We start from the raw sequence: 10,172 nt of genomic DNA, 5'->3' as shown, positions 1-10,172 counted from the left end.
TTGAATCATACATTTTATATTTTTTTCTTTTTCAGCTTACTCCTTTTCATTAAAATGTTCTTCATAAGAATGAACTATAGTGACCACACAACAGAATTTATATAAGGCTGTTTTGGGACTCCCTTTGTCAAAGCAATTAAAATGTTCACCTTAGCCTCAGGCAGACTCTTCAGACAATGGCAAAGAACAGCCACATTCTTCACCAAAATACCACAAGAACAGTCTCTAGGCCACACACTGAAGTTCTTCTCCACTGAAACCTCTTGGGCCAGGTCTGCACAGTTCAAATCACTCTCAGCAACAAAGTCTTCCATAGTCCTACTAGAATAGCCCATTAAGCCCCACTTAAAACATCCCATGGTTTTCCAGATCCAAAGTCCCAAAGTCCACATTCTTCTTCACAAAAGCATGGTCAGGCCTATCACAGCAATACCTCAGTCCCTGGTACCAACCTCCAGCCTTAAGATCTAGATCACAGGTGTACCCTCCATTTCTGGACTGTAGTTCATTCCAGATGTAGTCGAGTTGACAACCTAGGATAGCCATCATTCTCTGCCTCCAGAGTTCTGGGATTAAAGACACCACCACTGCCTGGTGATGCTGAGAATGTTTTACTACCATTCTCCACCTTGTCTTTTGATGGAAAGTCTCCCCGGATGTGGTGGTGCTCACTAGTTGTCTACACTAGCTGGCCACTGAGCTCTGGGGATCTGTCTCCACTCAGTAATAGATTACAGGGAAGTGTGACCATGCCCAGATTTTATAAGGCTCTGGATATGAACTCAAGCCCTCATGCTTTTTCAGCAACACTCTCTAACTGAGCCTATCTCTCCAGCCCATCAGTAAGATTAAACATACGCAAAAAAAACACAACACAACGAAACAAAAAAGTCTATGTGCACAATGTGTAGCATAATGCCATGTATCAGAAAATCAACTGCACCTCTTCCTACTTAAACCTGGAAGAGACGCATAGTACGTGATATCTGTAAAGGTGACATCTTACATTGCTTTTCAGAGAACTGAGCCATGCCAGAAAAAATCCATTTTATTTGCAGAACTGTTGCATAACCCATCTCTCCTCTACTTCAATGGAATGCCCCTGTCGTTGCCAAATGTTCTTTGCCTGGTGGAAATTCTTGGCCAGACCTATGGATTGCCAGACCTTGCAGCTGTTTACCCTTGAAGTCCAGTTCTCCTATAACATCAAATCAAACAACATTTCCTAATGCCCTAACAAGAGTGCTCACCAAGCTAGTTGCCAGTAAGGATAGGACATCACTATTGCTACCCTCAAGTGATATAGAATCGATATAAAAACAAGCCTATGAGTATCAAAATAGTAAGTGCAGACTGTGAAGTGACAGCCAGGAATGATAGAAGGGATAGCAAAGACCCAACAGAAGAAAGGGCTACCTGCGTTCTCAGCACATGCTTTCTGTTCCTAGGATGTTAGGGGTATTATTTCTGCACAGCCTTGTCTTACCACCTAAAATATGGCCTTGGAAGGACCACCTTTTCCTCTAAGACTCTCAGGACCACCCTTTCTTCTAAGAGGAAGAGGCCCAGATTTGCCTAAAACAGTGCAGTAAGTGTAGCTGAGAATGCTGGTACATGGCTGTAGTTCCAATATTCGGAAGGAAGAGACAAGACGATCAAGAGTTCAGGCCAACCTTTGTTGCATAGTGAAACCTCGTCTCAGGAATGTAAAAACCAGTACTTGCTTTGGCAGCACATATAGTAAAAAAAATTAGAGTGATACAGAGAAGATTAGCACAGTCACTGCACGAGGATGACACAAAAATTTGTGAAGCGTTCTATGTTTTTGGGTGTTTTGTTTTGTTTTTTGTTTTGTTTTTTTAAAGAAATACAAAAACCAAACCCAAATCAAACAGAGAACAGTGCAGGAGCCACAGCCTGCTCTCTGCTAACCTCTTGCTTTTGGCCACTTCATTCATTTCCCTGTGAGAATGAATGTCATCCCCATTCCAAGTCTTCAGTCAATGTGTTCTAAAAGGAGAGAGAGCCTGCGCGTATGAGTCAACTTTATTCCTGGTACTGGACCCTGTTTGTTCTTGTATTAGTTGCCCCGAGGAACAGGGAAGAGCAATGTAACTTCGGTTTCTCCGGCTATTAAAAGGAAATGATTGGCAGTCAACCCAGTTTACTAAGTGAGAAGAAAGAGCTTGCACACTGAGCTCCTGTTAGGTACACACAGGGACTTTTGAAGAATTTACTTTATAGTGCTCCACTTGCTTGTATTAATCTTGATGCTGGCTTCTTGGGCACAAAGAGAATCAGGCTACCCCAGAAGGCTCCAGGCATCTTCCTCGTGGGCTGGTAAGGGGAGTGCATTCCTCTACCTCTGCCAGGTAGAGCGATGCTTACTGATGGTCTCTTCTGTCCTCCCTCTGGAGTGCACTGATTTGTGTGGGTACCTATGTCCTTGTTAGATGATAGCCTTCTGAAGGGTGGGGTGTAGCTCAGCGGTGGAAAACTTGCCTTGCAATTGTGAGGTCCCCGGTAGGATCCTCAGCACTGGAAAAACAAAAACAAACTCTGAAAGTTAGGATCAAGAATTCACTTTTTATGTCTCTTCAATCCTCGTTCATATCAAATTGTGCAGTACAGAGCACAGTGTTGCCAGTGCTTAGCAAGAGGTTTCTAATGAGTCAGTTGATGAATAATTCTGTTAGGGTTACCTGCCTTTATTTAAGGGTATCGTTCCCATATGGCAGTTCATTAAGAGTTTAAAAAAAACATATTGGGCATGGTGGCAAATGCCTGTAGTGGCTCGCAGCACTCAGGAAGCAGCAGCAGGTAGATCTCTCTGAGTCTGAGGCCAATTTGGTCTACAAAATAACTCCAGGACACTCAAGGCTCTGCCGTTTAGAAAAACAGCAGGAAAAAAGGTTAAAAAATGATGACAAGGACCTTCAAGGTAGATAAAGGTGCTGGCTGCAAAGCCTAGTGACTGGAGTTTGTTCCCAGGAACTGATACGGGGGAAGGAAAGGACAGACTCCGGCAGATTGTCCTCTGACCTCCACCTCTGCAGGTGTACCCTGCTCTACTCCACTCCCCCCCCCCCTCCAAAAGAAAGAAAAAACTGACAGAAGTTTCTCGTAGTGAATCATTAACAACCCTCCTGACGACCAATGCAAGCAGAGGAAGGGAAAAGAGTCTTGTGGGGGACGTAGTTCAGCCTGGCCCGGGGAAAGGAGCCTGTGCACACCACCACATCCGCAGCAGTATCACTCTGGCTTTTCAGCAGTCAGCACACAGCCTCTGAAGGACCTTGCTCTGTAGGTCACTCTGTTCTCACACTGTGAATGAGGAGGGCAAGACTCTTTGGCCCAGCCTGTGATTCTGAGAGGCTCCCTGACAGGGCGGCTGAGAGGTTGAGCAGACGCAATAGGAATGAACGCCTGTGCTCTTCTCTGACTGCCTATTTTGGCCATCTCTCTGCTTTGAGTCGATGTTGTGGAGGGGTCAGAGGCCTGAGCCAAGGCAAAGATATAGGAGAGATCTGGAATTCACCTCAATGGGTAGGGCCCATTAAGACGAAAGGGAGTACAGCGTAGGGAATGTTCAAAAACACCCAGACCCAGAAGGATCACCGAGGGGCCAAGCCTTCACATTTAGTTAACCCTCAAGCACTGCTAGGAACATCATGGGTTTCAGTGTGTGAATGTTGGACTGAGGCAGGAAGTGGTAATAAATTTACCTATGTTGAATAAATGAACTTGGCAGTCTAGAACCCTGCTTGGTCTTCAGTGAACAGGGCAGGCAGTCTGAATGCTTCTTCCAGCAAAATCAAGAGATCTCTCCCAGAAGAGGTCGTGGATCACCAAATATTTCCAGTGTTCTGTGGCCTGGAGCTCAGAATCTACCTAGGAGTCTTGAAAGAATGAGTCTCAGAAGGCAGGGTCTTGCCTGGGAAGTGGTGTCAAAGGACTATAAGCTCAGCAACTCTGAAGCAGGACTGGGCTAGAGGCCCCCCACCACCCTGGGCTGTATAGTGAAGCCACGCCTCAGCAAAACAAAAGAAGAGCAAAACAGAACAACCACAGCAAGGCCTTGATCCTCACTGTACTTGCCTGTGTGGGAGCCCAGAAGTGTAGGGAAAAAACCTGCCCCAGAGCTCACAGGCCCTATCCCTTCCTGAGGGACTATTGGTAGTTAATGGTTGCTAGAGAAGGAAATCATTTTATTCAGTGGTGTAATCACTGGTAAATTGCCCAGGTTCTGGTAAATAACCCCCCACCTATGCTCATGTGAACAGCTCTACCTAAACTGAGACTCTCTCCCTCCTGCAGCATACTCCAACAACTTGAAAGGAGGCAAGAAGGAATGGGAGAGAGGTAAAAGAGGGCAGTGGTCCAGCATGGTGTTACAAGTCTGTAGTCTCAGAATTTGGGAGGCAAAGGCAGCGGCAGACAGATTCCTTTGGGTTTGAGGCCAGTCTGGTCTACATAGTGAGTTCTGGGCCATCCAAGACTACACAGTGAGTTTAGTTCCCGAGTTTGGTTCCCAGCACCCCCAACAGGCAGCTGGCAACTGCCTGTAGCTCAAACACCCTCTGCTGCCTTCTGAAGGGACCTGCATTCATGTGCACATACCCACAAGCGTGAGCATGTGTGCCCATGGGCCACCCCTCCCCAGGCCCCACCCTCCACCCCCCAAATTTAAGAAAAGAAAGAAAAGCCAGGTGTAGTGGTACATGTCTTTAATCCCAGCACTCCAGGGGCAGGGACTAGCAAATTCTGTGTTTTAGGACTGTGCTGGCTACTTTTATGTCAACTTGACACAAGCTAGGTTCTTCTAGGAAGAAGGGATCTTACTTGAGAAAATGACTCTGCAGATTGACCTATGGGAAATTTTCTTGATTGATGATTGATGTGGGAGGGCCTAGCTCCATGTGAATGGTGCCATCCTTAGGCTGGTAGTCCTATAAGAGAGCAGGCTGAGCAAGCCATGAAGGAGCAAACCAGTAAGCAGCTCCCTTCCATGGCTTCTGCTTCAGCTCTTGCCTCTAGGTTCCTGCCTCTAGGTTCCTGCCCTGACTTCAGCCTTCAGAGTTGGACTATGACATGTTGCTTTGGGCGATAGTGTTTCATCATAGCAGTATAAACCCTAAGACAAGGCCAGCCTAGTCTACACAAGTTTCAGGGAATCCAGGACTACATAGTAAGGCCCTGTCTCAAAATTAAGTAAATAAGTAAGATTAATTACATAAATAAAAAATATTTCTAAAACACTGGTTAATAAGATATGAAACTGACCAAAATTTGTGAATTCATTCTGAATATAACAGATGAATTATAAAGAATAAAAAAATAAAATTAAAAGCCAATCTGCTCCTCAGAAACTACATTTTCTTCCCTGATCTCTGAGAGCTCAGGAGAGGTGAGAGGTTGCTCATGGCTTGCTCAGCCTGCTTTTTTATAGACTTAGGTCTATAGTTTCTCTATACCCCTCTGTGCAAAGTGTTATATAACATACACAGGCGGGGTTCATCCTTTCTTGCGGTAGGCTCTGACATGACCTGATTCCTGGGATCTGGCCGCAGCCATTCGCCTTTAAGTCCTGGCTGCCTTAGCTAGTAGGACTTGGAGCCTTGTCTTTCAGAGGTTGTCAGCAGGAGACTCCCAGCATGCTAGAAGCTCTGCACGAAAGCAGGAGCTGCCAATGTTGCTGTAGCTGTGGGAACTGTGGCCAAGAGCCAAGAACTAGAGCCGACTCTTGCTGTGTGCAGCGACTCCCCCAGAGTTGGCACGGCCAGGGAGTCTGCAGAGCCATGTAGATCTTCCTCCAAGCAGTCTGTCTCTTCGGTAGCTACAGAAACAGTATTTGTTATCCTTTGGTTTTCAGGAGACAGGCAGAAATCTGACGGCGACAGTCTGTTTCTGAAGCTTGAGAGCCCACCCGGCAAAACCTTCAGAAACAAAAGAGTAGCTAATGTCCACCAGCCAGCCCTGGCTCTTAGGCTGCAGTCAGGATTTGAAGCCTCAAGAACTTGGAACTAACTTGCCCTTTCAAGATCAGAAAGCTGAGAGTCAGTATAGTATCCAATGTTTCACTTAGTAAAGGAAAAGCACGGCCCCGTGGGCTGCAAGGTGCTGTGTGGTATGGGGTAATAATTGACCTCAATTCACACACAGCATTCAGGACCAGGGCTGGTGAGCCCTGGAGGCTTTGGAACAGAAAGGGTCTCAGAGTGAAAACTGAGGGTTCAAGGGCTGGCAAGAAAGAGATTACCCTCACCTGTTCAGTTCTTAAGGCAGGTAAATTGACACCTTGGCACCAATGAGCCTGACTCTGTCATAATTTGCAGTATCCATAACTTAAAACAGACTTCCTAGAGACAAAGGAAAGGGGCTCCCTTGCTTCTGATGCCGGCTCTGCAAGCAATGATTTTGGCCACTAGGCTTCTTGAGTGATGAACGTGTGACATGAGTGTATCGGTCCCCAGCCTTTGTGCTTCTTTCTGTATCCAAGAATAATTTAAAGAATAAACTGCTGTTGTGATTTTAAACACCAGCCTCTGGGATTTTGAATCAGCTTTAGGAAACAAATTCACAGCCTATGTATTAGCAGATTGGATTTTGTTCTGGCTTTTTTGTTTTGTTTTGTTTTTAAACAGAGCCCGTTCTGTAATTCCAGGCTGGTCTTAAATGTATAGCAATCCTCCTGCCTCAATTTCTCAAGTGCTGGAATTACAGGTGTACGCTGCCATACCTAGCAAGGCAGACAGACTGAATTTCTAAACATATGTGGCTGAGAATAAAAACCTCACTGTGGTGAAGTCATGCCACACAAGACTTCTTGGGGGCCAGGATGACTCCTTGTCTGACTTCTAGAGACCCCAGGTACAGTGAGGGTTCCCTCAGTATTCAAAGACCAGAGGGATATATGTTTGGGATCCTGGTCTGGGATGGGACTTTGTGTACTACCTTTTTTCTATTTTCCTTTTAAGCAAATTCCTCACTCTTTCTCTGCCTCTACCTTCTCATCTTTGAATTGGGTATGACAAAGTGACATACTACATGCCTATGCTAACATACTACAACACACTACATACTAACATACTACATGCTCAGCATGTACTAGTTTTCTTTTCATTTGGAGACAGAGTCTTTCTCTACACAGCTCTGGCTGTCCTGGAACTCCCTCTGTAGATCAGGCTGGCCTTGAACCCACAGAGATCCTTTGGGATTAAAGACCAGCACTACCGAATCTGGGCTCCATTTAATTTTAGAGACAAACCTAAACTCACCTCAAAGTCCTGAGCTTAAATGATCTTCCTGCCTCAGCCTTCCGGGTAGTGGGAACCACTACAGTTAGCTGTTTCTCTTTGTTCGCTGTGCTAATAAATCTGCCCAAAGCTGAACTCTTGGCAAGGAATAGAAACGGAACTGAGAGTTAATCAGACCAAAGCTTGTGTGTTTGACTAGCAAGTTAAACTGTCTGACAGTTCAATAAATACACAGGAAAGTTTTGTTGCCTTTAAAGGAATAGATTTGGAAGGCTCTATATTAGTCCTACTTGGAAATTTGTTTTTGTTGGGGGTTACCTATGAAATCTGTGATATATAGTGGGGTTTGTTGTTGTTTTATTTTTTGAGACTATGTCATGTAGTCCAGGCTAGCCTCAAACTCACTAGGTAGCTGAGGATGGCCGTGAACCCCTTACTTTTACCTCCCAAGCCGCAGGGTTATAGTCATACACCACTAAGCCTCGTGTTTGAAGTGCTGGGGATTGAACTCAGAGCCTTGTGCATGGTAGCTATCACTGTTCCAATAGAGTATAAACACAGTGCTTCTGAACTTAGCACACACACACACACACACACACACACACACACACACACCAGTCCACAGATCTCATACTTAGCAGTGACTGGCATTATCTTACTATGTAAAACAGAACTGCCTAGAACTCACAGAGATCTGCCTGCCTCTGTTTCCTAGTGCTTGGATTAAAGGCATGTGCCACCACACCTAAGCTAAACCCTGATTTTTTTTTTTACGTGGGTTCTAGCTGTTTGTTTGAGGAAGGGTTTCACTTTGTAGCCCAGGATACCCTTTAATTTACCATGTAGTCCAGGCAGACCTCAAACTGGCAGGGATATACCTGCCTCAGCTTTATAGTTTTGGCTACCACGCTCAGCTTGAAACTTACCCTTTTCTTAAAATAATATTGTTACACTTATTTATTTGGGTTGGTGGTGGCATTGCAGGACAGCCTGGTGTGGTGGCATGTGCCTTTAATCCACATGCTAGGAGGCAAAGTCAAGTAGATCTCTGCGTTTGAGGCCAGACTGGTCTACATAGCAATATCCAAGCCAGCCACAGCTACATAGTAAGACTCTCTCTCTAAAATGGAAGCAAAACAACAAAAAAGGAATCAGAGGACATCTTGTGGGAGTCAGTTCTCTCCACTACAGGGCTGTCAGGGATCCAACTTGGTAGCCAGGCTTGGCAGCAAGCACCTTTTCCTGCTAAGCCATCTGGCTGGCCCTTGAAGCTTACTTTTGTTTTGAGACCAGGTCTCTGGCTAGCCGGAAACTTGCTAAGTAGACCAGTACACTGGCCTAAAATTCACAGAGATTAACCTGACTTTGCTTCCCAAGTGCCGGGATTAAGGGCTACCACACCTGGCCCTCAGCAAACTCTTCAGAGGTCAACAAATTCATGTAAATATTAGACTTAATATGTCCTAGAACATGTTACATAGTTTTCCATGCCATTTATCAAACAGTATGGAATGTCATTAGCCCTTTTGATAATAAATAAAAATAATAATTAAGATTGGAATATAAAGAAATAAGGCAAAATAATGAGTTAAATTTTGAAGTTGACAGGTAGGTTTGATTTAGCTTCTGTTAGTTACCACATGGGTGGACTTTGACAGGTTTCTTAGCCTGTGACTCATTCTTGAATGAAAAAGGAAATAAAAGGAGATCATTACTGCTCCTGGGTGAGGCGGAGGAGAGGGTTCGTTGTAGACATGAGAGAGAGCATAGCCAGAGGCAGGAACATCTGGGAGAGCCCGATGAGCACGACCCTGAGCTAGGCCTTGGAAGGAGAAGAGGAAGGGAGAGGGGAGAGAGGGGAACCAGGAGAAGTGGCCAAGATGGGAAAAGTCCAAAAAGATTAAAAAAAAAAAAAAAAAAAAAAGGCCAATGTAACCAGAATGGCTGGGTTATATAGGCAAGTCTCCTGGGCTGGAGACTTCAGGGTAAGGGGTGGGTATGCCAGCCAGGAGGACTCCGCACTGGGTAGGAACTGAGGGATGTTGGGAGAACCTGGCCATCAGCATTCGCTTTGGTTTTGTTAATAGGTGCTTCAGCCTTTCGTTCTGGGCTTAACACTTAAAAGTTCTGGGCTATAAGTTAGGGATATTTATATCTACTACATAGGCTATGGACTCACTAAGTGAATTAAGACATCCAAGGAATCAGTAAAGCACACGTCCGGGTATGTCTGTGAAAGCATTTCCAAAGACAGTTGACACATGGGATACGGACTGATGGGATGGGGAGAGGTCTATCCCTAACGTGCCCACCTCTGTTCAGTAGTCTGGAGTCTCACTGGAACAAAGTTGGAAGGAGAGGAAGCCAGGCCGTGCGTGCAAGTCCAGCTGACCTGAACCAGTAACGTCTGCTCCTGCTGCTGTCACCACAGCCAAGCAGAGTCTACAACCTCACAGCATGGACCTACAGCAGCGACTCTCCAGGGAGAGTCACTTCAGCCTCACACTAAGGCTGTCATCTATCTGTCTCCCATATTCTGAGGCCTCTGGCATTTTGGACTGAGAAGCACCGTGGCTCTCTGGCTCCCCAGCACACAGATAGCCATTGTTATACTCCCCAGCCAATCATGGAGTCCATTTAACAAGTCACTGTTCACATCCTATCGGCCCTGTTCTTCTGGAGAACTCTGACGAATGGAGCAAGAGTTTTATCACTTGGTTGACGGCCTTCAGTGTTATCACTGGGAAAGTGGCTTCCCGGTGCTGGGCTGTGCACAGTACCCTGAGTCATCTGGAGAGCACACACTACCGGCCCAGCTCTCTCTTTTTTGTTTATTTTATTTTAAATTATGATGCATTCTTTTGGGTTTTTTTTTTTTTTTGGTGGGGGGCACATGTGTCACACAAATACAGATGT

The 10,172-nt window shown here is 45.5% G+C and overlaps 1 non-coding gene across 1 annotated transcript; it reads left to right on the top strand.

Moving 5' to 3' along the window:
• Nucleotides 1-1,716: 1,716 nt before the first annotated feature.
• Nucleotides 1,717-1,827, top strand: LOC115030676. Its single transcript, XR_003836282.1, has one exon. It is a non-coding gene; the product is annotated as a U6 spliceosomal RNA (small nuclear RNA).
• Nucleotides 1,828-10,172: the final 8,345 nt, after the last annotated feature.

The sequence above is a fragment of the Mus caroli genome, chromosome 3 (genome assembly GCF_900094665.2).
Source record: "Mus caroli chromosome 3, CAROLI_EIJ_v1.1, whole genome shotgun sequence".
NCBI classification, from domain to species: Eukaryota; Metazoa; Chordata; class Mammalia; order Rodentia; family Muridae; genus Mus; species Mus caroli.
Note: the sequence above shows the minus strand (reverse complement) of the source record. Positions and strands in the feature narration are given on the sequence as shown.